General features: G+C 36.5%; 1 protein-coding gene across 1 annotated transcript in view; it reads left to right on the forward strand.

The window, feature by feature from the left end:
* The window catches only part of ZSWIM6 (zinc finger SWIM-type containing 6), a 168556-nt gene that overhangs the window by 55264 nt on the left and 85616 nt on the right, over window positions 1-27676 (forward strand). The gene's annotated exons all lie outside the window — the stretch shown is intronic.

Consider the following 27676-nt stretch of genomic DNA (forward strand, 5'->3'; position numbering starts at 1 on the left):
AAACAGGAGCATTCTAATCCTTATGCAGCTGGCAGCTTCAGTCTTTCACAGACTAACAAGTAAGACCACTATGAGCCCCACAGCTCCTTTAGTTCTCACATGGGTGCTTTGTCACGTGGAGGCCAGGGAAGGAGGAGCTGGGCAAAAGGAACACTTTGCATCCAGACTTAGAAAGTATACTTGGAAAAGAAGAGAAAATCTTTTGAATAAAATCAGAAAGGAAAACACACATGCAAACAAGATCCTGGAGTTGTACAAAATAATACGCATTAGAACTTTGCTGGAGGTTGAACACTTTTTTGGCCTGTGTAGATTTTTATCATTAAAGGAGGCAGGTTTTAATGCAGTTCTTAGTTTCCAATCTTGTGAGCTTCCTGGCAATTTAAGTAATATTTTTGCCAGCGTAATTATGTGGAAGTTCTGCCCCTGAAGTATGTTTTCCAGTGTCTTTCCTTGGATAGTGTTAACTGTAGTCTTGTCTACTAAGAGATGAATTAGGCGACCTCATAAAGTCTCTTTAATAGCCATCCTGGGAGGTTTTAAGAAGTATATATATATATATATTTCATATCACAGGACTCCCCCCATCTTCTCATTTATTAGTTGACTTCTTAAAATGATTGCATTTTTATTCTTGTTCCCTATGATGAATTTTTTTTTTTTTTTAATGCTCTGTCTTCAGGCAAAGAATGGCATGAATTAAGCCAGGTAGAAGACCTCCAAGAACTTCCCTTACCCTCCTGAAGCTCCTGTTGTCTCCACCTTCTCTAAGCCGTGGTTACCACCCACAGGTGGAATTCCCATTCCTGTTTTGCTGTCTTTAGTTCAGATTTGTTGTTGGGCAGCAGACCTTAAGGGAGACAAGGGGCAGATGGGCTTTAAAGTGGGGACTCCTACAGCCACCATTCCTGCACTTCCTGCTGTTGCCGTTCTTTTCTCTTTTTCAGGGAAAACATGGGAGAGAGAAGGTAAGTCCAGGAGAGGAGAGGAATTCACCACTTCCTCCAGCCTCGCCTGGCTCCCTTTGTGGCTCTGCCCAATCATCTCATTTTCTAAACTCATTTACAAATCAATTACATAGGGAGTTTGTTGTTGTTTTGTTTTAAAGTTTTTTTTTTTGTTTTTTTTTTTACAAAATAGTTCCTTGGGCTCCAGCATCAGCTGTTATATACTTCATTCAGGAAGTCTGAGGCTTGAGTCTTGAGAATCTGTATATGTTTTGAGTTATACAGGGACTTTTGATGCCCCGTTAGATTTTAGAACTGTTGGATACTTGTCTCATCCTAGTCTTAGGAGTTCTGAATCCTAAGTCACAGGGCTCAAAACCAGTGGGGCTTATAACATGACAGATAGGGCTACAGGTACCAGGGGTCTATGACTGACAGCCAGAGGTTCAAGGAATGAGAGAGCAGATGAACTTATGTGTAATCCTGTTGTGAGGGTTGGTTTTTATAGTACCATATTTAAAGTATGTCAGCTTTGTCCTCTTTTATACTCCTTTTGATTTGTAAGTTGATGGAAAGCAGCATTTGAAGATGTGATGGGTAAGCTGATCCCCTCCCCCCCAAAAAAGATAGGACTAATAATATATATTTTGTTCACATAAATGGGATATCTAAAATTTTTCATAAGTAGGATCTATATGGTTTTTCTTCATAATGGTTCATCTTTTTCCATTAGTAATTTCTTTCCATTTCCTTAATTTCTTTCATCTTTATACTAATACGAAAATTTTAAACATAGATTTTGATGAGATTTCTCTTAACATTCTTCATCACCATTATCATTATCATTAAGGAGGCTAATGGAGATCATGAGGGGCTGACTCCTCAGAGGAACAAGAAAGTATGGGGAGGTGACACTTGAACTGAGCCTTTAAAAGATAGGAGAAGATGTGAATTTATTCTCTATCGTTGGGAGGATATTCCAGATTACAGAAAATGTGATCAAAGTCAGCAGGCATGTTTGAGAAACAGACCCTGTTTCCATGGAGCCAAAGTGTAGGCTCCTTGAAAGAAGAGAGTAAGTAGAAGAGTAGATTAGGGGCAGAGTATCAGGAGCTTTAAAGCAGTTTCTCTTTGGAATTTATTCTGTGTGTCATAGTTTGTATAGGTAAATGGGCTCAGAATTTAAAATAGTAACTCCATAAATATGATTATAGCACATCTTAGTTAGCAGGATAAAGTCTTTGAGTTATTTCAGAACTTTAAAAACTGCATATGTGCAGTTTGTATCACAGGAAAATACACCTCTTTAAAGGTTTTTTCTTGACACACACTTCATGGTCCTGTGAGTCTGTGGCAGGCTTGTCCTGAGAGGACTGGGAATTGGGACTACTGTGAAATAAATGATAGCCTCATCATATGGAGGACAGCCTGAGCTGTATTAGGAAATTCTGCCTCTCAGGGTTTGGCAGTTCTGTAATCTCCTCCTCCTCCCAGCCTCCTGCCCTCCCTTACTGCATTAACCTACTGGTACTTTGAACCTTATATCTGAAGGTCTGTCTTCCTGTAACCAACTGCCCAACCTTATGAGGCCCTGATCAGAACAGTGAATTCTGCTGTTTTTAGCAACTGATGAATGTTGCATATTGCTTTTTTTTTTTTTTTTGGCATATTGCTCTTTTAATATCTCCTTTGTATGCTTAATAAGTAATTCTTTATCAGTGTGATGGTTTACGTAAATATAAAACCTAGGAATTTCATAGAGACCTGGTATAATAATCTCTAACAGATATAGAAAGAAGGGCAAAAACTAGTTGACAGGACTAGTTCATCCTCATTCATCACTCATTTTTCTTTAAAGAATATTCTTTAAAGGGCATATTAAAAGGCAAAGTTGTCTACATCAGTATCAAAATTTTGCTTTGACAATGTTTTCAATGTTTAAAATCTTGTAATTATCCGAAGTCTTTATTAGACAAAGTATTTGCCACGATTGGTCAGGAATAATGTTTCTGAATAGAAATTTATTTTCAAAAAGCTAGTTACTTTGAAGTCACATTAGATACATATGTCAGGATAAGTCTTTAAATATAACTCAGTGATATTATGCTTTAGTTTATCCCAGAATTCCTGAAAAAGATTTAGTTTGGTTTAGAAATAAATTCAGTTCCCCAAATCTGAAATGTATTTGTTGAAACTGGATCTTGTTGTCTATGGAGAACATTTTACTTTCTAATAGATTTAAAAATGATCACTGATGACAAATGCAGCATAAAGATCCTGTGAACCCCACTTAAGAAATTTAGTAACAATAAAGGTAGCATTTCAAATTAGTGAGGAAAGATTATTTGATAGAAAATGTTGGGACTAGTGAGTATCCATCTAGGAAAAAAACTACAAACTCCAAAGATGGGAATGTAAAACTGAAAACATCAGTATTAGAAAAAACCACAGGAGAATTCTTTTATAAACTGCATGGAGAATGACAGTCTATGTGTGATACAATAACCAGAAGCCATGAAAGGATAAATTTGATAACAGTTCAGCTATATAAAATTTCTTTATGGCAGAAACCACCAAAATAATTCACCAAACTGGAAAATACTTTTGCAACTCATGTCACAAAAGGCTAATTTCCATAAGGTATAAAAAGCTCCTTTGAACTCATCGCAGAAGGCATCTTTCCTAAAAATATAAGAAGCTCCTGTAAACCATTAAGAAAATGAAGAACAATCCAATAGAGAAATGGGCAAGTGATGTTAAATTATAGGCTCAAAGGGAAAAAAAATAAGTTCACAGGGAAATACAAATAAATGGCTTTCGAATGTATAAAAAGATGCTCAACTTCATATGAGAAATGTAAATTAAAACTACATTGAGACCATTTTTTCACAGATCTGTTTTCCAAAATAAAGTTTGGAAACAATGGCCTGCAAAGGATCTGGGACCAGTATGAAATAAAGTAGAGCCTCTTAATTCAGGTGGCAGTCTGAGCTGCAGGAGGGAAATGGAACCCTCATACACTGCTGGTGGTGAGGGTGAGAGGTACAACCTCAATGGAGGGCAGTTTGCAGGCACCTCTAAAATTACAAATGCATGTTTGCTTTGACCCAGCAATTCTCCATCGAGGAATTATTCTAGAGTCATACAAGATTTTTATCGCAGCATTATTCGTAATAGCAAAAAGATTGGAAATTACCTAAATGCTTATGAATAGGGTACTGGTAAATTGTGGTGGAATTCCATGTAGTTAAAAAAAAAAAAGAAACAGAACAGCATGAGTGGTGTTTAAAACGGGGAGAAAATAGAATATATTTATATATTTAAACTACTGGGTGGATACAAGGGAAATAAATCACATTAGTTTTCATGGAGTGAGAACTGGACGTCTGGGGCCCGGGTTGGAGGGAGATTTTTGTTACTGTATGTATGCCTTTTTGTTCCTTTTGCGTTTGCACCATTTGAAGGTGTTAGCTCTTGAAAAAATAAGTTCTAAGAGATAAATTATGAAGGAAGGGGCTTGAAAAAATTGCACATTACAATATATTGTTTTAATAAAATGTTTCAGCTTCCTTGCTTGAAAAGCAGCATTGCTTTAAAGGGAATAAAAGTGGGCCGTTTAGGGGGAGCATGTGTATTTAATTAAATTGCCTCTTGGGCAATATTGAAAATCAGTCAGTTGTGATCTGGTGTGGAATATATTAAAATCCTGTGGGAGACCGATTACCGAAGGTTGCTTTGAAGTTCGACCGGGAAAAGAAGGGGTTAAAGGTGTGGTTCAGGTAAAGGAAGGGTTAAGGGCATTATGCAAGCTGTTAAGTAAAAAGGAAGTGCATTACAAAATGCTGAGCTCAGGAGTCTGGCTGCCAGCCAAGCCTTTGCTTTCTTCACTACAGCTGAGGGCTTTCGAAGCTTCCCACCAGTGGGTTTGTCTGAACTGTTTAGGAATGCGGCCGCGGTGGCCAGCTGACGTCAGCGCCGCCGGTTCAGCCTCGGGCCAGAGCCACCGACTGACAGCGCGGCGGGGCGGAGTGGGGGTGGAGGGATGGGGCGGGGCCTGCGTGTGACTGACAGCGCGGGGGGTGGTGCGGCGTGTGTGTGTGTGTGACTGACAGTTGAGGCTAGGCGGGGCGGTGCAAGGATTTGCCGTTCCTTAATAAATGCTAAATTCTGATTATAGAGTTTCCTTTCAGTAAGGCAAAGGACTTTTTCTTTTTTCGTTTTCGAATGCCAGGGCTCTGTATTGCTTCAGTTTGAGTAGTATAAGCATAAAATTTGATATGACATCAAATTGTCAAATTTTTTAATGGGTCATTTTATTTGTTTTTGCTTTTGAAAGGGAGAAACAGTAAAAAACTATGGTGATTTTTGATGTTGAAGGGGGTAGAGAGATGATTTTTGATGGATAATGAGGTTCTTGATTTTCCTTACCTAAAACTCATTTCGTTTCAGAATTGGTACCAGAAAGAAATAGGAAGGCTTTCAAATGCAATTCTGTAAAACAAAAGACCAAAAAGAAGAAATATTATGTGGAAAACTGCCAGAATTGAGTATAACTATTTGGGCTTGACAACTTTGGGTTATTGCTTCTGATTCTTCAGTTCTTAAAGAAAAATGTGGGCTTTTTTCCCGGAAACATCTTAAAAGATCATATTTAGAGCATACCCTCGCCCCACCACCCCATATCCTGTTTTCATGTGGTTAACTTTACTTTTGAAAACACTTGTTTTCTCTATGATTAATTAGAGAATTTTGCTTAGTCATACCCAAGAGTTTTTGTTAATCTTCTGGTTCTTCCTTAATGTGAGTCAGAGTCAGGAATGCAAGTTTATTAGTCTTTTGTGGAGGATGATATGTGGGTCCATGAGAGGTGTGGATGGTAGTTAGCATGGACTGCAATATAAGTTTATAAACAAGTATCTAAAAGGAGCCATTAAACTTCTTGGGAAACTTTGTTACTTGATTGGGCTAATAAAGTAGGACCGTTTCTAGTGGCAACTGTAGTTATCTGTTATAGTTAATTTGATTGGCTTTGAATACTTGTTTCAGGGACCCCAAATTTATAAGTGTCATTGTGACTTAAAAGAGCAGATTTAAGCCTTATGCTTCTTTTCCTTTTTATTGAGAAGCTGTTTATGCATGATGTAGATTGTTTCCTTAGGCATTGATGGCATTCACCTTCTGGACTAAGTCACTGTAATCTCACCTACCTGCAGCAGCCCAGCTAAAGTGAAGTCAGACTACAGACTAGGAAGAAATAAAACAAAAAACCAGGACCATCTTTGCCAAAAGACAGCATGCTCAGCCCTAAATTGACAATTCCACAGAATTTATGTTTTGAGTTTGTGATGGTATAATAATTGATTATTTTCTCTTTATGGCATCAGGCTAAACTTTATGTACTTGTGTTTTTTACTTAGATACCTTTTGGTGACACTACATTTCATGCAGAATAATATTAAGAGTATAAAGAACGATATACTATTTTTGTTACATTGGATCCAAATAATAAGGTTATTTCATTTAACACATGGAGTACCCACCAGGAATATTTGGTATATTGAACGTTGAATTAGGAAAGGGGTTATGAATTCTTGCTTAGTCACCAATTAAGTGACTTCGTCCACTCAGTTTTGATCTTGCTGTGTCTTGGTTTCTCCAGGGGAAATGCTTTTAATTAGTTTCCCCATAATAGGACTCAAGGCAAAAAAAGGCCATTATCAAAACATAAAAATATCCTGAGTGGTAACATAGTATGGTTGGGCTCCCTAGGAGTAAGACAGCAGAAGAAATGAAGACCTGGTGTGAATGCTCACTAGTCTCCATCTTCTTGCTGTCCGCAGCTGTCCCCAACCTTTTTGGCACCAGAGATGGATGCGCTCCTATGAGAATCTAATGCCTGATGATTGGAGGTGGAGCTAAGGAGGTGATGTTAGTGCTGGCTGCAAATACAGATAAAGTTTGGTTCATCCACCGCTCGCCTTTTACTGTGCAGCCAGGTTTCTGACTGCCCACGGACCAGTAACGGTCCACTGCTGGGTATTGGGGACCCCTGGTCTAAAGAACCCTGGCACCTTTCTTTGTTCTGAAGTTCTGATGGGGCTGCCCTGTGTTCTGGCCATGAGCTTCCAGTGCTTTTAATGTGGATTTAGAATTGGAGTTTCCTTTCTTTCTTCTTTGTTTCTGAAAAAATAATTATCATTTCTTCCAAGATAACCCCTTCAAAATACAGAGTAAATGCTTATGTCTTGTTGGATGAGTCTACATTTGGACTTTGTAGAAGAAAAGTATGACCTAGTTAATCAACTGCTTTTTAAACTCTTATTTAGTAGCAACTAAGGTGAGCACAATTTGGGTTATAAATGATGGGAACATGGCAAAAATTGCCTCCCAGCAGTTCTTGATGTTAGTGAAAAAGGAATCCTATAATTGGAAGATTTTGCCCTAAACTGCAGTGTTTTTGCTGCCCAAATAACTATGATATATTTCAAGGACTTTCAAACTTGTCTTTAGTAAGAATCCTTTAAAATTTCTCTTGTCCAGGTAACTCTAGTTTTAAAAGATATGTTCTACAGATACATTTACATTTGGAATTATTGTGCATTCAAAAAAAAACAAATTAACCAGACATTATAGCAGACAATACTGAACCATCTCAAACAATGCTGATCTAATTAGAGCCCACAAAGAAAAAGAAAATTGGTGTTTGTTAGCCTTGTAGCTTATCCCTGATAAAAATTTGAGGCAGACTGTTAGATCCTTTATTACTGTTTCCAAGGAACTATAGGGGATTTTGAGACTGGAGTCCCTATACTGAGACCTCATGATTAAAAGAGAAAAACCTTACAAAAGAAAGTTGAGCTCCTTTTCCTGCAGTGATAGAACTCTTGGGTATGCCAGAATTGCAACTGTCATACTTTAGATCCGACATCTTGTTTATATGGAATGGGGTGGGAGGAAAAGCAGTATCCTAAGTTTGATCCTGTGAAGGCTGACAGCTCAGGTTAGGCATAATAATACGTCATTTTCATGGCTTGAATTTTGACCCTTTCCCCTTCCGTTTCCTTGCATATCAAGAATTAGCGATATGAACGCATTTATTTTTATGTTATTTGGAGAAGCTGGCAGCATGTTTGTGTCTTAGTTCTGGTTAGTGTTTTAACCGTTTGCATGTTCCTTTTATGGGCTACTTCATGGCTTCCGTTGAGATGGAATTGAAGAGAGCAAGTTAAGCAGTGAAAACAGATTGTCAAAACCAGAAAAGAGGCAAACTGTGCTCAGTTTTCAGAACTCTTCTGTTGATCTCTGTTTTGGTTCCTAAGAACATTGCTGAAGAATCTGTTTTCTTAGGAGTATCCATCTTGAACGTTAATTTAAAATGGTTTATTGTGAACTTCTTACTGAGGCTGACTTACTGTATTGCTTTCCATTTGATGGTTGAAGGCGTTTATCATTACAATTTGTTTTCTGTTCTTATTCGTTTGGTCTTTTCTCAGATATTTTCTGAATACCTACTGTGTGCCAAACTTTAAAATGTCAGGTGCTGGGTACCTACATATTGCTGAATAAAAATAGCTCTCTTGCTTTATAGAGCTTACAGTCTAAGCAGTCTAATGAAAGGTAAAGTATGTGCGAAGGAAGTTTCTGAGAGAAGGACCTGGTGTATACAAGGAACCGAAAGGAACTCGGCATAGGTGGTGAAGTAGGGGGAAATCAAGGTAGAGTAATGCCAGATGGGGTAGGGCAATATTTTGTAAGGCATTTCTAGGGCATGGTAAGGAATTGGCTTTTATTCTGAGCGTTGCGGCAAGCCACCCTCTGGCTGCTGTGTGGAAAATAGATTGGTGAGGGCACACGTGGAAGCAAGGCGTCCAGTAAGGAAGGCAGTTGCAGCCATTTAGTAAATATTAGCTTGGATTAGTATGAGGCAATGGAGATGAAAAGAAGTGGACAAATCAACGGGGTTTAGTGATGGGACTGGATGAGATGGGTGAAGAGGAGGAAAGAATCAAAAGTGGTCACAAGTTTCTGTTTTGAATAACTGGGTGGTACCTGTTTACTGGAGGGGTTTGGGGTGTAACAAATCAAGAGTTTGGTTTTGGACCTAAGTTTTAGCTAATTCAACAGGGAAGTCATGTAGGTAGAGTGGCTGGAATTTTTTCTTCTTCTTTTGCTCTGTAGAATTAGTTACGCTTTTAAAATTTTGAAGATCCAAGATTTTAACTCCTACTTATTGGGTTTCTTAGTAACTCAGACTGAATTACTTTATAGTAGGAGACTTCTGTCTTTTCTGGAAGGAGAAATATCTTGTAGTAATTATAAATGCAACAACGACTGAGGAACTCAGTATGAGAGAACCCTGCTATGCTCATTAAATATGATTGGGAAGTAAATCAAATAAGATTATGTATGTTTCAGAGGAGCAAGTACCCAATACCTCTTTTGCTTAGTTTTATTTTTAAGCATTTCTTTGCTTATTTTTTGGAGTCTTTTTTCCTATTTGATGTTAGGCAGAGTAAAGAAAAAGATATAATACAATAAAATAATAAAATAGAAATAAAATGTAAAGAATATAGGTATCTGCCTGCCAGATCACTAGTTTATGAAATTAAAAATAGTGTGCAACTGTGTTTTTGGAATAGTGTTAAAATCAGGACATTGTTTCAAACTCACTATATTTCTGTATTAGATAGAAGGTTGGACAGTCGATGTTTTATGATGTTATTTTTCATATCTGCAAAAGGACCTGCCTTTAACTTGTTTTCTGGCACTGATATGTTCAGACATTCTCATGTGATCCTCCTCAACACCAGTTACACATTTATGATAAAGCCACTTAATAAATTTGTGGCTGTGGAACACAACAAATAATTCTTCATTTGACACTTTTCTGTAAGTAGATGAGCTACCTGATTACATAGATACATTGGATAGGAAATGCTAGGTTTAGTCCAAGATAAGACTTTCTTGAAGCCAGGATGTGGCAGATGGAGTCACAGGATAATAGAACCGAAGACCTTCTAGTAATAGAGACAGAAGTGACCCAGATAATGGAAAGTAGAGTAAAAGTTGAACACGATGTGCTTTGCACTGTGCTAATCTCTTCCTCTGCATTATTTTATTCACACCTTAATCCTTATAAGAAGGCTGTGGAATAGATGGAGTTTGAATACTCACTTTATAGATGAGGAGACTGGGTTGTGGGACTTGCTCAAGCATATAGAACTAACAAATGCCTGGGACTTGAACCCAGGTTTGACTAGCTCCAAAGCCCACGCTTTCAGTCACTCTTCTCTATAGCTGGAACACAGAACCAGTTCTGTGTTTCTGGAGCCATGTGGTACACAGAGAGGTTAATGTGGTGGAGCTCAAATAGACTTTTGCTTGTTAGTTTAGAAGCTGAAATGTATGAAGTATACTCTATAAGTTAATTTAGAGGTACTTAGTGTGTAACAAATGGAATATTATTTTAATGTGTGGTACTGGAACATTTAGTATAGAAATACTTATTTTTATATAAGAATATGTTTGTGTGTTGGGATGGATATGAGATGAGAACTAGGATTGGCCACATAAAGGTTCTGGGCCCCATTTCTCTTCAACTGAGAACTTCAAAAGCCTTTATAAAAAATTTACCACAAAAGGTAATGAAAGCTTAAGTTATTCAGGATAAACTTATCGGGGCTTGGAATACCAGCAGTCTGATTTTACTGTAAACCCAAAAGCACAGATCATAATCTTAAGTCTAACCTTCTTACATGTGGGTTGGGTAGAGAAGTATGCAGATCCTAGGAATCACTGGGGCCAAAAAGGGCAGACAGAAATAGGCTTTTTCCACACGAGCTTGTAGAACAAAAGGCATTTCATTGTTGCTCAGTAAGTACAAATTCAGGAAAGGAATAGAAAGAAATCGGGAAGTTTTGGTTCTCACAGTGCTGTTCTATCAGATGAGATACCTCACAGAGTCCTTCTTAAGATGAGTCAGTTTTACTTATCTTCGGGATTTCCCTACTTGTGAAATTTCTCTTCATATAGCTTCATCTCTCCCCATCCCCCAAAACTATGAAACTCTTGAAAATTTTAATAAGAAATTTCGATACTACAACAGTAATTTCCAGGAGCCACAGCCTCTGATAACATGATGCTCTTTGATCTTCCTCCTAGCTGATTCTATACCTGTCAGAGCTTAAACACCTTTGATCTCCTAGGGGTTTGTAGCTTTCTACTTTCTTGATTCTCTCAGAAGTGATGGGTGACGAACAGGTAGGCCTTTTATTCAGGTGATTAGGACCTCATGCCAATGACATTAATCAAGGGTTTGATCCCTGTAGTCCATCACTGCAAGAGTGATTCACTTTAGCTATGCCACCTACTTTGGCCTCATGTAGCCCACTAGCCCTATCTTGCCATCTATCACCTTTGGATTGCAAGGCAGAATTAATTGATAAGATGAATCAACAAAAATAAGTTACTTAGACTAGAAAAACACAAAGCCCATGTGAAAAAAACAAGTTGAAGAAAGTGAATAAATGTAAAAAGAATGAATGAGAAGGATGGACAGAGTCAAAGAAATAGTACATACCTTTGTTAGCATCTACTTGTGGGTCAAATGAAATTAGGTCAGAACTACAGTTGTAGAAATGAAAAGGACTCAGTTCACAGGGCGCACACCTATCTCTGCTAGAGGGTCCTGATAAAGTTACTCAGGTTCATTTTCAGAAGTGGATTTTTTGAGTGTAAAGAGATTCAAGTTCCCAAAGAAGCCTTCACATAGGTAGAGAAACTGTTTATTCTTTTCTTATGAATATCTTTTTTAGATATTAGAGGACACAGGTTCAGAATTGTAGAACACAAGAGCTGGAAAGTTTGTTGAAGAGGCTGTGACTCCAGTGTGTAATTAGAATTTCAAAGATAAATGAGTTTGAAAGTAAAAACTAACCAAAAAGGTCCATGTTAGTATGTGCTTTCCCTAGTGCTCTAGGTTCACAGTATAATTAATTAGATCCTTACCTCTTTAAGAGTGTAGTTTTTTGCACAGTTAGAAATGATGTGTTTTGAAATAATAGAAACTAATGTCTTTTCTCTACTTAAAGAACTGATATACTGAATTTTAGAGAATAGATGGATTGTTGATCTGTGAATTTTTGAAGCAGATTGTTTATTTCACAATTTTTGCCACATAAGCAAAATGGTTAATTCTTCCTTAAACATCCTCCTCTTTAGAAGAGGCCCTAAAAAAAGGCAGTTGAACCCAACTGAAAACCATTGAGAATATTACAGAATGGTAGTTTTACAGCTGGGAGTTACTTTAGAGGTGATCTAATCATTCTTTCAATTTACAAATTAGAAAACTGAGGTAATGAGAAATTAAGTAGTTTGCATAGAGCTCAGTGTCTAGTAGTCAAAGAATCAGAACCAGGAACCCATGCTCATGACTTGCTGTTCAATTCTATTATCAATACTATCAAGGTGCTTTGAACATGGATAAAACGAAAGAAATAAGAAATGACAACTCCTTTTGTTCATGGGATTCACAAAACCTAGGAGTTTTGAAAGTCTCAATAATTTTAATGCAAAGAAGGATTTGATGCCAAACTAGTCTGTCACTTTCATTTAAATGAAACTTCCTAGTGTCTAGCTTGGTGAATGAGGGGGGAAGACATAGAAGCAAATGTTTCAGAGAGAGGTGGTATGGGTGGTGATATCAGTATGGATGTGAATATTGTAAGGTCAGAGACAAGGGGATGGCCTTTAAGATGCTCCTTTAAATTCTTCAATGCATGAATATAATGCATGAATACTATTATTAGAGAGGTAATGCCTGGTTTACCAAGACACGTTGCTTTTCACATCCATTAGCTCCTGTTTATAATTTCCTTGGGTTAGTTTCCAAACAGAGTGATGAACTCTTTTTTTTTCACCCCCCCAGGAAAGCCAGTGTGGCCTATGAAATAGAGTTTAGTTCCTTGCCCTTCATAGTTGATACTGTCAGCAGGTCTGGACTTTTATAGTCACTCATTAGATTTAAGTGACCAGAGAGTTTACAAAGATTGAAAGATTATTCTCGGATTATCTTTTGGTCGTATTGCTTTTGGTGGTATCACATTTGTTCTAGTTCCCATGAACCAGTGCTGTTCTCTGGGCTCACTATTGTTGATTTTGTATTTCATTTGTGCTTACGGCTATGACACATGTGGCTAGTTACATTTAAATTAATTAAAATTAAATGACATTAGAAGTTCCGTTCCTTAGTTATGCATTTCAAGTGCTCAACCACATGTGACCAGTGGCTTACTGTATTGAACAGCTCAGGTGTAGAGTTTCCATCAGTAGAAAGCATGGTTTTGCAGCTCTGGCCTAGAGTATCACCCTGCATGTACACAATGCAAGCCTCTCTGAAAGCCTCTCAGGAATAATGGTAGTATAGTCTGATTGCAGTCATCACAGAAGAGGATATGCAACAGATAATGGTTTGATTTGGGCTGGAATTAGATGTGTTAGAAGTAGCCATGTTTTTATTAATAGAAAGATCCTGGAAATTACAATCAGAAGATCTGGGTTGAGATCTAGCTCTGCTGCTTACTAGCAATAGCGACTTGAGCTAATAATGTGATGTCTTTGAACTTCAGTTTCTTCACTTGTAAAACGAGGATCATATCACAAGACCATTGTGAATGTCAAATAAATTAGAAAGTATGTTATAAACTGTAAAGTTTATACACCTATTTTTATGGTATGGAGGAGCTAGTGTTAATTTGCAGTAATAATCTTTAAATTCTGTCATCTTTGCTTGGAAAGCATCACACTGAACTGATTGATAACTAGAAAATGACCATAAGCCAACATATGCTTTAGAGATGAGCAGATTGTCTAGTGACAGTATAATATTAAGTTATGGACCACGTTAAAGATAAAATGATACTAGTGCCCCAGCTTGCAGTATACCTAAAAGTTTTAACAATATTTTAGACATTTCACTTGCTTCTGGACCAGTAAGTGACTCATTTAACATTAGATGGAAAGATCACTCATTAAGTTTTTAAAGGTTTTCTATACAGAAGTTTCTAGTATTTTTACCAAAATATGTAATATTTTCTGGTCTCACAGAGAGTTGGGTCAGGGCATTAGGCATTATCCATGTTATAGTAGGTCAGATAAGTTGCAGTGGAACAGAGGCTACTGGTAATGGGATGGGTTGTGGGGAGGAGTACATTATTGGAACAGTCTGACTTGGTCACTGATTATTAAGAGGAATTATAGAGGTTCACTTGTGCTAGTTTCTTACCTTAGATAAATACAAAGAAGTACCTGAGGCCACCTTTTATTAGTGAGGAATAAAAGTAAAATCTTCAGAAAGTGATACTGCTACAAATCCGATAGCACCACCCAAACGATAAGGTTCACTTTGTTTATTCCACCCTGCATTCCACTGTCAGTAGGATGGTTATCTATGCATTCAGCACTGTACAAATTGTTCAAGCCAATGAGCCTTCTGCCCAGAATCATTAAACGAAAGCAAGAATGTTAGAAACCAAAAACATTGCATATGTTTAAAAGTTCAGCTTTTTGTTTTTATAAAATTTATCCCCCAGTATAATACTGTATTTTGACACTGGCTGATATTTTATCCCTCAAAAGCCACCTCCTCAGTGAACCTTTACTCCCTCCGTACGTCCAACTCTGTGTCGCCCACAAATGAGCTGCCCTTCATTTTTGTTTCCTTACTACTTAGAACCTTGTTGCTGCTCGCCCTTTCTACTTCCTTCTGGTGATGGCAAGTTTTTGAAGCAAGCAGGGTGCCTATGTGTTATCTCAAGAATACGGTTTTTGAAGAACAGCAAGAGGAAAAGAAATTAAGATTGGCTCTGCAGGCTTTGAGGGCAGACATAGGATGGGGGTGGAAATTAGAAGGAGAAAGACTTTAAAATGTGGACTTTTTCCATCTTTCTAAAAATAAAAGGAAATGCTTAAGTGTTTGAGTTGAGGTTAGATAACTACTGACCCAGAGATGATGTTACAGGGATTAAGATATAAGGCAGAAGGCTTGATTAGGTCATTTTCGAGGTAATTGCTAGCTCTGAGAGAATTATAATTAAATTTATTGGAAACTGCTGGGTAAACCTTAGGGAGAAAATAAAGATGTGGAGAATGTCTCCTGAGGTGGGGGAATAGAGAAGGAGTCAGGACTCGAACCCAGGCCTCTCCCAGAGAGAGCAGATACTTACAGAGGCTCTTGGCTTTTTCCTCAAGCACTTTAAGGTCCATTTTAATTCATTGCCTCTAACCTTGAGTTTCATCTCACCATTTCCCAGGATCTTGGTAACCTCAGTGAGTAAGCCCCACTTTTGGATTTGGCACAGCTCTGGTGCCAATTGCCCATTTATGGAAAGGGATCACTTTTGTTGGGGGGATAGTATAACATCATGGGGTTTTAAGAGTATAGACTCTAGAATCATTCTTCCTGGGATTGAATCTTGATTTTTCTGTGCAACTTTCAACAAGTTAATTAAATTATCTTTTGTGCTTCAGTTTCTCATCAGTAAATATGAGGAAATACAATCTGGTATCTATCTACAGGGGGTCCTGAAATCAATCCTCTATGGATACCAAGGGACTACTGTAAATTGGTATTTGAAAAGCACTTACACTAGTATCTGAGACAGAATTAGTGGTTCTAGGTGTTAGCTGTTGTTTACTGTAGAATCTGTCCTAGAGAGAAGTTAATTTAGTCATCTAGTCAGCATTTATCAAGCACCCTTCTTGGAAGACACTGTATTTCTAAACCACAGTTCTTCTTTTGAGAGATCTCATGTTCTAGTTGTGGAGAAACTCACAGAGAGAAATCTTCATACAACCCAGAAATAGGGGCATAATTCTTTGAGAGAAAAGTTTAAGAAGTAAGACTGTTGTCAGTAGAGTCAGAAAAGGCTTCACAGAGACAATGGCATTTAAGCTTAATCAGCTGCCATGATAAAGGGCTCACCAGGAGGACAAGACCATCACAGAAGGACGTTCTAGGCAGAGGAAACAGCATGTGCAAAGGTACAGGCTTTATAATCAGCATGGCTGGAATGTTGAGGGTGTGTATATGCTGGGATGGTGGCAGCAGATAAATATGAAGAATTAAGCTCCCCCAGATTATAAAGAGTCGTATATGCCCAGTTAGGGAGTCTGAACTTTACATTCTATCCAGTAAGAAATGAGCAGATAGCTGGAGGTGTTAAACAGTGGAGTGATACGAGTAGAATATCTCTCTCTATATATTGTTATTATACAATTATGCTTTATAGAAGCAGCATCTGCTCTTTTATGCTATGGAAGCATGGAAGCTGCTTTTAAAACCTTCTTGGACACAGGTACCCCTACTCTGGCACAGTCTGTGCAGTCCACTGTGGTTTTGTAAGGTTGTAAGGTTGTGAGGTGATAATTAGATGAAGTCTTGTTTTCATAAGGCAATTTAAAGGCAAACACTGTATTTCCCAAATTAAAGTGGCAGAATATTGGAATGTGATGCACATAAACTTTTTATATTAAATTTTTTATTTGATAATAATTTCAAACTTACAGAAAAAATGTGCAAATAATAATCGAAGAACATCTGCAAACTTTTGGCTTCTATTGGTAACATTTTAGCCTATTTGCTTTATGGTTGAGTACCATGCCTCCTTTCTCCCTCCTTCCCCCCTCCTCCCATGTCTGACTGTACACACACATGCAAGTAACATTTCTCTGAACCATATCAGAGTGAGTTTCATAGGGAGATTTCTCATATAAAACCACAGCAGAGATAGTACAGCTGTCATCTTCCTGTATTTGTCTTTGTCTGACTTAGCAAAATACTCTCAAGGTTCATCATATTGTTGCAAATGGCAGAATTTCATCCCTTTTTTATGGCTGTGTAGTATTCCATCACAGTGTGATATTCCACCAGACACACGTATTTAGTTGACATGTCTCTTTAGCTTCCTTTAATCTGGAATATTTCCAAAGAATTTCTTTATCTTTTGACAATAGATATCATTAAAGAATAATGCTGCCCCTTTTTCCTAATGGAACGTTTTTTATTTTGGGTTTTTCTCATGTTTTCTCATGATTAGATTCAGGTTGTATATCCTGCCAGAATGCTACATAAGTAATGTGTCCTTCTCGGGGTATCACATCTGGAGGCACACGAAATCCATTTGCCCCTCATTGGTAGTGTAAATTGTGAACATCACTTTGTCAAAATATTTTCCAATTTCTTCTGTATATAGTTACTATTTTCCCCTCTCGGAATTAATAAGCAACCTGTGGGGAGACACTTTAACACCATGAAAATATTTTATTCCACATCAAAATTTTCCCCTAAACTCAGCATCTGTTGATGATTCATGCTTAAACTAATCTTTACTATAATACTTGCAAAATGTTTGAACCATCTATATTTTCTTATGTTTGGTGTTTATTATTTATTCCAGTTTATAGGTTTCCTTTCTAATAGTAATCAGACAACTATTTTTTATATAATTCTTTTCTTAAATTGTCAAACTACTTATATTTACGATTCTTTCTGACTCAGTTCATAAAAATGATATTTTATTGTCCATACCACCTCTGTCATATTAAGAATTCTTTTTCTAGCTACTAAAGATGGCTTTCTTAGTTCCTGTGTACCATCATGATGGCTCCTGGACAGGTTAGCTATGAGCCTGCTAGAATTTAATATTATCAGTGGAGGGGACTACAGGAGACTTTACATCTACCTGTAAAGGACAGTATCTAAGGGAGCTCTAATTTATACAGAACTTTCTTAATCTTTTAGAGTCTGGCAAGATACTTATGAGACATTTGTTTAACTCAACTACTAAAAAAGTCGCATCTTTTTTGCAAAAAGGAGTAAGACATAGGCATGAATGCTGCTGTGAATTAAGGCACTTGGCCTAGTTTGAATCTAACTGAAATTAGTGCTCTTGTCATTTTCCTGACTTGTAAAAGGCATTTGGTGGTTCTCTAAGGCTTTTTTATTTTTCAGAATTATAGGATGATGGAAATATTTGAGGGCATGGAGAGCATGGTCATATGTCATTAGATATCTTCATGTTGTTGAAACTTCTAGCTTTTAAGTTTAGTGCTTAAAAAAAATTTTTTTTTTCTTTCTTTTTGATCTGCTCTCTGTGATGGTCTTCACATGTTTGCTTTCTGGGTAGCTTTGTGCTTTTTAATGACTCCAGTGGCCTGTGCCTCTTACTTTGCTTAATAGTTATTCTTAGTCATGAAGAGGGGAAGAGGAAACACTGAATGGTTTGCTCCAGGTTCATTGCAACAGTTATAAAACCAGTCCTCAATAATTTAGAGAAAAAGTTTCTTCATTTTTTGGTTTTGTTACACTTTTGTCATTTTATGTTTTAAGATGGCAGGGAAACCTCAGTTAAAAACAACTCCTTGTTTATGTGTGAGAAGGACAGTCAAGTGTTGCCACTGATTCGAGGTTCAGATTCTGAGACATTTATTGAGTACTTTGGGTGAAGCACTACTCATACAAGGGGTGAAGGGGTGGTAGGGCTTGCTACACAGAAGTTGATGATGTGCTTCTGGCCTTAATCAGGTGGCATGATTATCTTGCCTTTTTATTGAAATTTATTTTTAAAAAGCAAACCTAGAAGTCAACAGTTGAACTAATTAGCTGGTTTTGATTGGAAATGTGTGCATCGACATAGTTAATAATTTACATCACAGCTGACCTGTTTCACATGACCATGTTATTAATAATTCCTTAATAAATCCTGGGGATTTAATCAAGGAAAATTTGAGTTTTCTAGATCTATTACAGACAATGACAACATTTATAAAATGGAGGGAATAGAGAACTTGAGGTGGAAAATATAAAGAGGAAGGAGAATGGAAGAGAGGTGGGGCCACAATTCAGAGGTCTGTAATTTTCCGACAGAATACAATCACAATTCTGGCATAGTATCTGACTGTGTTTTAGTGGCAATCTAGATTGGAGTGTCAAGGTGGGGTTGGTAGAGGTCTCATCTTTTAAGGTGAGGGGTGAAGCCTGATTTAGAAAAGGGCATTGGGAATGAAGGTGATGCAGTAAATATAAAAGTATGTAGAGAAAGGGCTTGGCCAAGATGAGGGAAAGGAAGGAGTCTGAAATGGCCTGGACATGGAGTGGTTTTGGCAGGAGATAAGTTGAGTGAGATACTACTGGGGCATGTAGATATGTATTGTCTACATGGAGGTAGCAAGCAAACATTTGGGCATGGAGGACTGGTCATCAGAAGAAAATAGAGATGAAGATACAGAGTTGGGAGCCATGTGTGTGTGTGTGGTTTTGTAGTGGGAGGTGTGGAAATGAATGCCGTTGCCCAGGAAGAAGACGCCTTATCCCTGGTAAGTAAGCCCTGAGAACAGTCTGAGGACAAGGCCACTCCATCGCTCAGTTCCAATGGGTATCAATCATATTGTTATTTGTGTGAATGGTGCCTCCAGGATTTGCACATTGGGGCAGAGCTGCACAAAAGGCACTCAAATTTAGGATCATTTAGATCCTGAATGATAAGTGAAAGGTACTGAAAAGGGATGTTTTAAGAGGTTGATGGAGAATCATGCTAGCGCAGTATTGCGGAAGCCAAGGCAAAGGGTTTTATGGAGTAGTGTCAGGTTGTAGAGAGGAATAGAGAATGAGGCCTGAAAGGAGACCTTTATGCTTTGCGTTTATGAGATCATTAATTACTCCCAAGAGAACCCTGACCATGGGACATTTGCAGTAAAAGCTAGATTGCAAGGAGTTAAGCAGTGAGGAGAGGAGAGGTGGGAAGTGGCTTGAGGAAGCAGCATCAAGACATGATTTTATGAATTAACTTTGTAATATCATAGAATATTTCTAGATGGGGTAATTATAATAATTTTGCATCTTAGAGATTATTTTGAATTGTAGTGATGTCTTTAAATTTTCATATTTTTAAACATTTTTATAATTGTCTATAATATTTTGGGAAATAAAGATTCTCAAATTTTCTATAAAGTTTATGTTATCATTAAATCATATTAATTTTAATTGTTATATTAAACTTTATATTTCCCATAATATTCCAGAAGCTGATTTGTGGTATTCCCATTATACATTTGTAGTAAACAAGCTGTAATTTCAAACTTTACATCCCTTGGTCTTTCCAATGAAACCAAATGAATATTTATATAGTTTGAAGATTGTAGTTAGTAATGATGGCTTATATTTCAAATATATAGGAACATAGATTTGTGTTGGGAAAATAATAGAGAGACTTAAGGGAAAAGATGTTGTTTTTGAACCAGGACCATACAAAATAAATTGAGAGTTTATCCCAAACAGTCATTACTGGTGTTGGGGCAGAGAGTTATGGATGAAAGAGAAGAACCTTATGATTTGCCAAAAAGTCATTTTATGACAATTAGTAATTTTTTTTTTTCTATATTGCTTAAAAGTCTGACCATTATAGGTAACTACCTTCTTATTTCTTTTAAAGAATGAGGCTTAAGACATAGTCAGCTTGTGTTGTCATGGACATAAAATCAGTGCTCAGTTTGCCTGATGAAAGATTTGGGTTTCCTTTTTCTGTTTTTGTTGTTTTTTAGTCTTTTTGAGACTTGGTGAAGATTATAGTGGGTTTTTCTCCTGTCTGTTTTTTTTTTTTTTTTTTTTGAACTACATTAGCCATTCACAGAATAGAAGCAAATAGCCATTTTTAAAATTCATGTCTTCAAATGTTAATTTGATGCTTTGAGGCATAAATGACCTTTCTAGCCAGCCCAGACTTGTCAAACAAAGGAATGATAGGAACAAGCTGCTGTTTGTTCTAATACAACAGGCTGTTTTTCACAGAGAATTTCAAAAACAATTTTGCTTCCCTCTTCTCCAAAGCATTAAACTTCAGCCTCTGGTAGGTTTGAATTTAGAAAGAATTGTGTACACAAAAGTGTTTAAATGGAATACTGACCACCTGGGCAAAATGAACTATAGGCTTCAGGTTGTAGAGTCTACAAATGTTTACAGAACTTGTATGCCTGGCTTCTCAGCCTGATACTGGGCTCAAAGCTGAGCCATGAACTTCATAGAATGTTGAGAGAGAGAAGACCAAAAACATTAGGTGAGCAGACTGAGTTTTTGAAGTGTTGTACATAGCTTTGTACTATTCTTGTTGCAAATTAACTGAAACTTGTGAAGTGAACTGAAGCAGCGTTATGGAATGACTGCTGGTCTTGGCACTGTAGAACTTGGATTTTCATCACAGCTTCGCAGCTGACTTCCTAACCTTGGACCCTGATGTAGTCATCTGACATCCCTGAGTTTTTTTTTATCTGTCAGATGGGAATGACTTGCTGGTTGTTCTCTTTCATTGACAACTCTGTACAAGGATTTTGTTGAGAGGTACCTATAATATAACGGATGTACATCTGTCTCAGTAATTGTCATATTTACTAATCCCCAGTCTGTTCTAGATGTTATACAGTGACACCGACTCTTCTTTTCCTGGATATGATGTGATGTAAGGAAGTAAATGAAAGTTTTGAGTTTAGGTTTTTCATAGGGTTCTCATAGTCTAAAATAAATGACCAGGAATCAGGAAGCTAACAAAACAAAGAACAGTTGACCTATAAACACAAACCACCCCTTCTATACCCTTAACCCCAAATAATTTAACATCCAGTTATTTCCTTTGAAAGTTTAACACTCTGTATAGAAGAGTGAAACACATGCCTTGTTTTGGTGGATTATTAGTTTATTTTTTCTTCTTAGGTATCATAAGAAAGAAGAAAGAAGGAAACAATTTTTGTTAAAGCAAGATTAGTGTCTCATTAACCAAATAAGCTTAAAATAGTCCCTGTTATATCCTGAAATTTGCTTTTCTTAATTTTTATTAGAGAAATTGCTAGTATTATAACAACAAAACTTTATATAGAGTGCATTTGGCTTATTGCCTTTAATTCTCCCTCTAAGCAAAGCATAGAAAATTTCTATACTAATTTATATTTGGGGATTGGGTTTGTTTCTTAGGGGTTAAGGGATCGTTTGGAAGTTTGATAGTTTTAATTAGAAAAAGACTTTCGGTTTACAAGAAAGCATGCAGTGTTGGCATATAGTTATATTATAATAGAAAGGGGAATATTAGGATGTGTGTAGGAGCTAAGCAATTATCTTTGAACCTAAAGTAATAGCTTAGCCTCTTGACCAAGGTAATAGGATTGGTTTGTAGACTTAGTTTTTATGGGAAAAGTTGGGAGGAGAGTGTGGAAAAGAAAGGAAAAGTTTTGTGAAATTAAAATTCTTATAAATTTCACAGAATACTTTAAGCTTTATTTACCACAGTTATGAAACAAATACAAGTCAAGTTTTATAATTAACGATGAGCTATAACATTTTATGAAAATGCTATGTTCTTAAAATAATTTTAACCTGCATTTATCAAATGTATATTCCCTTCACACAGTTCTATTCCTAGTACCCTAGTATTCAGTTGGAACAATTTTGTGAAAAGACCCTTGTACTGGAAACCATGAGATACTGATGTTCTGGACAGAGTCCAGCTACTAACTAGTTATTTGACCTTGGGCAATGCACTTGACTTCTATGGACCCTCTGTCATTTGATAAATGATGAAAATATAAATAGTTAAGATGTCTCAAATACCACTTAAAATCTTACTATTTTTGTCTTTGGGAAATGTTATTAAAACCAATAATGGAACTTATTTTAAGTATCTTTTCAAAATACTATATTTGTTTTTCTCTTGAAGAATTTTCATTTAGCCAAATGGATTGATTTAAAGTTTTTGACCGCAGCTGCTACAGAAATGTGTGCACAGCTATTGTTTTGGTAAACACAGACTAGTAACCAGATGGTAGTAATACTTTAAAAAGTTGGGCTATATGGGCTGGGAATCATCCAAATAGAATTTTCAGTGTTTTGCTTAGGTACATTGGATTTAGTACACACTAAATGAGTTTGAGTGTGTTTTATTACTGCAGTGGCTAGAAAGAACAAGTAGAGTATTATGCAGAATACAAATAATGCTTATTAAGCTTGCGGTTGATTCCTTCTGATAGATGTTCCAAATTGCTGTCAGACTATATTTACTTACTCATAAACAGATGTGCTTTTGCTTTAAATCAGGATAACTATTCCAAACCTACTTATGCATATTTTAAACAACTGTTAAGGATTACATGTTAAAATCGTTGATTAAATAAGAAGCTGATTTATTATATTTTCTAAGGTTGTTGCTTTGTAGTTGTTTTAGATGACAACTTAATTTTGTTTTTTTGAAATAATGATTAAAGATGGGATATCATCAGTTTAAAATTATTTTCTGGTCTGTAGAATGTATAGCTAAGGTGAGAATTATATATTTTATTAAAAACAAAACTTTAGTCACCATTTAATTATCACCAAAAGAGCTGTTGGTAGTAATTTGGACATCAGCTGACTTGTGTTTTAACTAAACAATACGGTAGTAATAACCTTAGTCTTAAATTTTACAGCTTAATAATTTTGGAGAATATTTCCTCCAGTTTTAGATTTTCCTCCTATGTACCTGTTGTTGTTATGGTTTATTTGTTAAAATCTTTTCAAGGTAGATGCCATACTATTACATAAATAAAGCTTCTGTAGCCTCAGATTCTGACATTAGTCAGACTGTGAACTAGCTTATTCATGGAAACCTGGATCACTACTTACTCTTTCCTGGTTTGGTGATAGGTTCTATCTACTTCCGTGGGTTTATATAATAGTTCCTACTATTTCTCAGATCACTTATTTCTAGCATTCATAGTCACATGTATCCACAACAGATATTTATTGAGTTGTCATTACTAAGTATTCGGCATTGTACTGGGACAAATAGGCAACCCTAGAGTTTTCTGGAGAATGCCTCCTCCTGAGAAGATAAATGTTAAAATGTATAAAATATAAAATTGCAGTTGTGATAAAGTGCTAGAAAGTAGAGTTACCTTAATTAATAGTTCCTGCTCCTCAGAAGTAGAGTTAGTTCTGTTCATCCGTATAAAAACAATTTAACTGGCTTGTCTTTCCAGGTTATAATGATTTCCAGCCCAGAATATTCTTGATTGTTTTAGTTATATCAGCCTGTGCAGATTTCAGCTGCCCATCATCTAACGTGTGTTTTGCTAGTTGACCAGTAACCACTCTTAGATCTTGCCCTGCCTACCTCCTCCAGCTGAGAGTATGAATATCTGCCTCAAAATGCACACACTCCCAATTACATTAGCTGGTGTAAAGTCCCACTAAAACCAAGCGAAAAAGACACTAAGGGAGGGGCAGAGGAGGTAGGCACCAGGGTGGCTTCAGCAGCCACAGGACCTGATTGGGAGCTTGTAAAAGACAGTGTGGGGTAGGTGGCGATGGATATGCACTCATAGATCTTTTTTTTTTTTTTTGGAGTACTGGAATCTAAATTTTTGCATCTAAGAGAAAAATAGATTAATCTTTTAAAGTTTATTACCAAATTTTTAGATGTGCTTTGGACTTAAGAGTGAAAGCCAAATGGTACAATGCCAGTCATTCACAATGGGCACTTCACATGGCCACTGTATCTATATCACCCATCAGTCAATATCTAGCATCCAACTACATACAAAATAAAGGCTACTCGTTGCCTTCTGTAACCAAAGAGAGTACTCACTAACAAATGCGGTTGATTTATAAAGCTAGAATAACCTTATTTATTAATCTGAGCAAGTCATTAATCACAGCAGTACTGAATGTGGTAAAGCAATCTAGATTATTGTGCCAAGGTGGCTCTTTAAATTCTTTTAACACATGCATTAGTTCTTCCTTGTACATCTAGTATCACTTAGGTTTGACTAGTGTAATACTGCCATTCAGGGTGGTTCTTAAATATTGAATATTCTCAGCCATCTGAGTATGAAGGTTAATGAACAAAAGCAATTATAATCTATAGTAGGAGGATTATAGAGCTTAAATCTACTTTCCCCACCCCCACTGCATTGAGAGGCCTTATTCAGTGACATGTAGCACCATACTTTACATAAAAAATTATATCTTTATGGAATAAATTGTTGATAAGAAAGAGACATGCTGGAAATATAACTTAACGTAAGTGTACAGATTTTCCAGAAAAAAGCAATTCCAATATTCTAGGTTTACCAACATCTATTTAACATTCCCCCCACACCTCCCTGCCTCATGGCAACCTAATATAAAACTATATCCAGGAGTAGGGAGCCTAGAATTCAAAGTAAATTATTAGTAATTGTAGGCTAAAACGTTGTCATATTTGTTACCTTATTCTGAGTTATGATTTTATGGCCTTCAGTATTCAGTATGCTATTCATTGGGTCCTCTGTTACAAACAACACTGGAGAAGAGACCTAATAAAAAGTCTCATGTTTTTCAAAGAGAACAATTTAGAATAATGCTACTTAAGAGTACCTAATATCAGAACAAACAAGCAATGAACAGCATATAATTCTGCACATTATGCAGAGACATTTAATATATATATTAGTAAGGTAGCAGATGCTTTGGTTCTGAAATTGACGTGTAAAATAGCAGTCTTTCTCTGCAGGGCTCTGCTCTAGCCAGCGCTCCTTCACATGTAATGAATAGTTAATTTCAGTCCTATGGTCCATGGGAGACTGACTGGGGGACTGGGAGGAGGAAAGCATCCAACTCTAAGAACAGCAGGATGTGCTAAGATGTGCTTTTTAATGGAGAAACATTTTAGAACTCTTGGGGGTAAATTCATAAAGAGGGTTGTGCATGTGTTTTGTATTTAAATTAAGGAATTATTAATATAGTTACAGAACCAGGAATCTGGCAGCTGTATTGCAAAAAGGAAAATCAAAATCTGGCGACTGAACAAAGCTCAGAAATATCTCGCACTTTTGATAAAATACATACTAAAACTATCCTGTGTCCAAATGGAACAATTTGAAATAGGCGTTCGAGAATGTATTTAACTAGTTGAAATTTGGGGTTGAATTTTAAAAACTTGTCTTTGCCCGTATGCAGGAAAAGAGAAGTGACTTTTATCCTTCTGCCTCATGGAGATTTTCTTGCCATTTGAGATTTTTCTGTTTACCCCAGTCAGTCATTGTTGAGCATCTGCTGTGTACCATGATGTTCTGGGAACTCAAAAATGAATAAAATCAATCTCTGCCTCAAGCAGTATATAGTCTGATAGAAAGAAAGACTTAAAAATGCTAAAACTAAAATGAAGATAGGATTTTATGTGTGAAGACTAGAGTTTTTAAGCTCAAGGACTGCTTTTTTATTGTGAAGTATAATATATATATATTGAACAGTACATAAAACATATGCCTACAGTTGAAAAGATAGTTATGGAATTACACTTTATGTATTCTTTGTGCTTGCTTCTTTCATTCAACACTTTGTGATTCATCTGTGTGGTTGCTTCTTGTAGCATTCTCATTGCTGTATAGTAATGTGTTTTATATCTCCACCATACTTTGTTTACCCATTCTGCTGTTGGTGGACATTTGGGTTGCTTCCAATTTTGGGGTATCATTAACAATGATGCTAAGAGCGTTCTTGATTATGTATCTTGGTATATGTGTGCACACACTTATTTAGTATGTATATACCTAGCAATGGAAATGTTGGGTCATAGAGTATATGTAATTTTAACTTTACTAGATAAGGATAATTATAATTTTTAAGTCATTTTCTTCAATGTAAAAAGACTTTCGAAGGACTTTTGACATTGGTGGTGTTTTAAAACTCAAATATTTTCTTATAGAATTTAGCTTTCTCATTAGAATGTAGTGAGGAGAGTTAGGTGTACCTAATATATAGTTCAGTTGTCCTTTCTCCCTGTCCTGGATCACAGAAATATGGTTGAAATGCAAAATCATGACTTAGTATTTTACTCTGGTAGTTGCAATAGTTTTTCACATATTAAGGAAGATAGGAAAGATCTTTGAAATTGGAAAGCATGCCACAGTTTTGTTTAATGCCATGAAGAAAAGGTGCTGGGGGAAGCTAGAATATATTAAGGATACAAAAAGTTTAGTGGTTTTAAAATGTTGAGCTTGCATTTTGAAGTGTAATTCTATTTTAATATCATTCCTAATGGAAGAAGAAAGATGACTGATTTGGTAGGGTAATCTTGTTTGAAAATTTGACAATTCTTTGGCATGAGGCCCAGATCTCTTTTCAGATTAGTTGAAATAGAAAAATGGTAGTCTCTTAGGTACTATTCATTGTAAGGGGATGGAGTGGGAACTCTTCATATAGTAGGAGACTAGATAATAGGAGATAGTGGATATTTCACATAATCAATTCCCTTTTACCTTCCCAGAAAGGAGAAAGAATGTCATAAATAAAAGAACAATTAGCAGAGCATTACTTTAAAAGTACTGGGATTTTCCAACTTACTTTTGAACTCTCCTACTATATGAAGAGTGGGAACGCTTCATATAGTAGGAGACTAGATAATAGGAGATAGTGGATATTTCACATAATCAATTCCCTTTTACCTTCCCAGAAAGGAGAAAGAATGTCATAAATAAAAGAACAATTAGCAGAGCATTACTTTAAAAGTACTGGGATTTTCCAACTTACTTTTTTTGTCCTCCAAATCTATAAGAAATATGAAGTGCTCCCCCGCCAACCTGAGGCCCCGCTTTCACACAAGTGAGCTTTTGCCCTTCTGCTACACGGGTATGGAAGCTTTTTTAAAAACTATGTTTTAAAATACCTTTTCCTC

Source organism: Pteropus alecto, unplaced genomic scaffold, assembly GCF_000325575.1.
Source record: "Pteropus alecto unplaced genomic scaffold, ASM32557v1 scaffold70, whole genome shotgun sequence".
In the NCBI taxonomy this organism is placed as follows: Eukaryota; Metazoa; Chordata; class Mammalia; order Chiroptera; family Pteropodidae; genus Pteropus; species Pteropus alecto.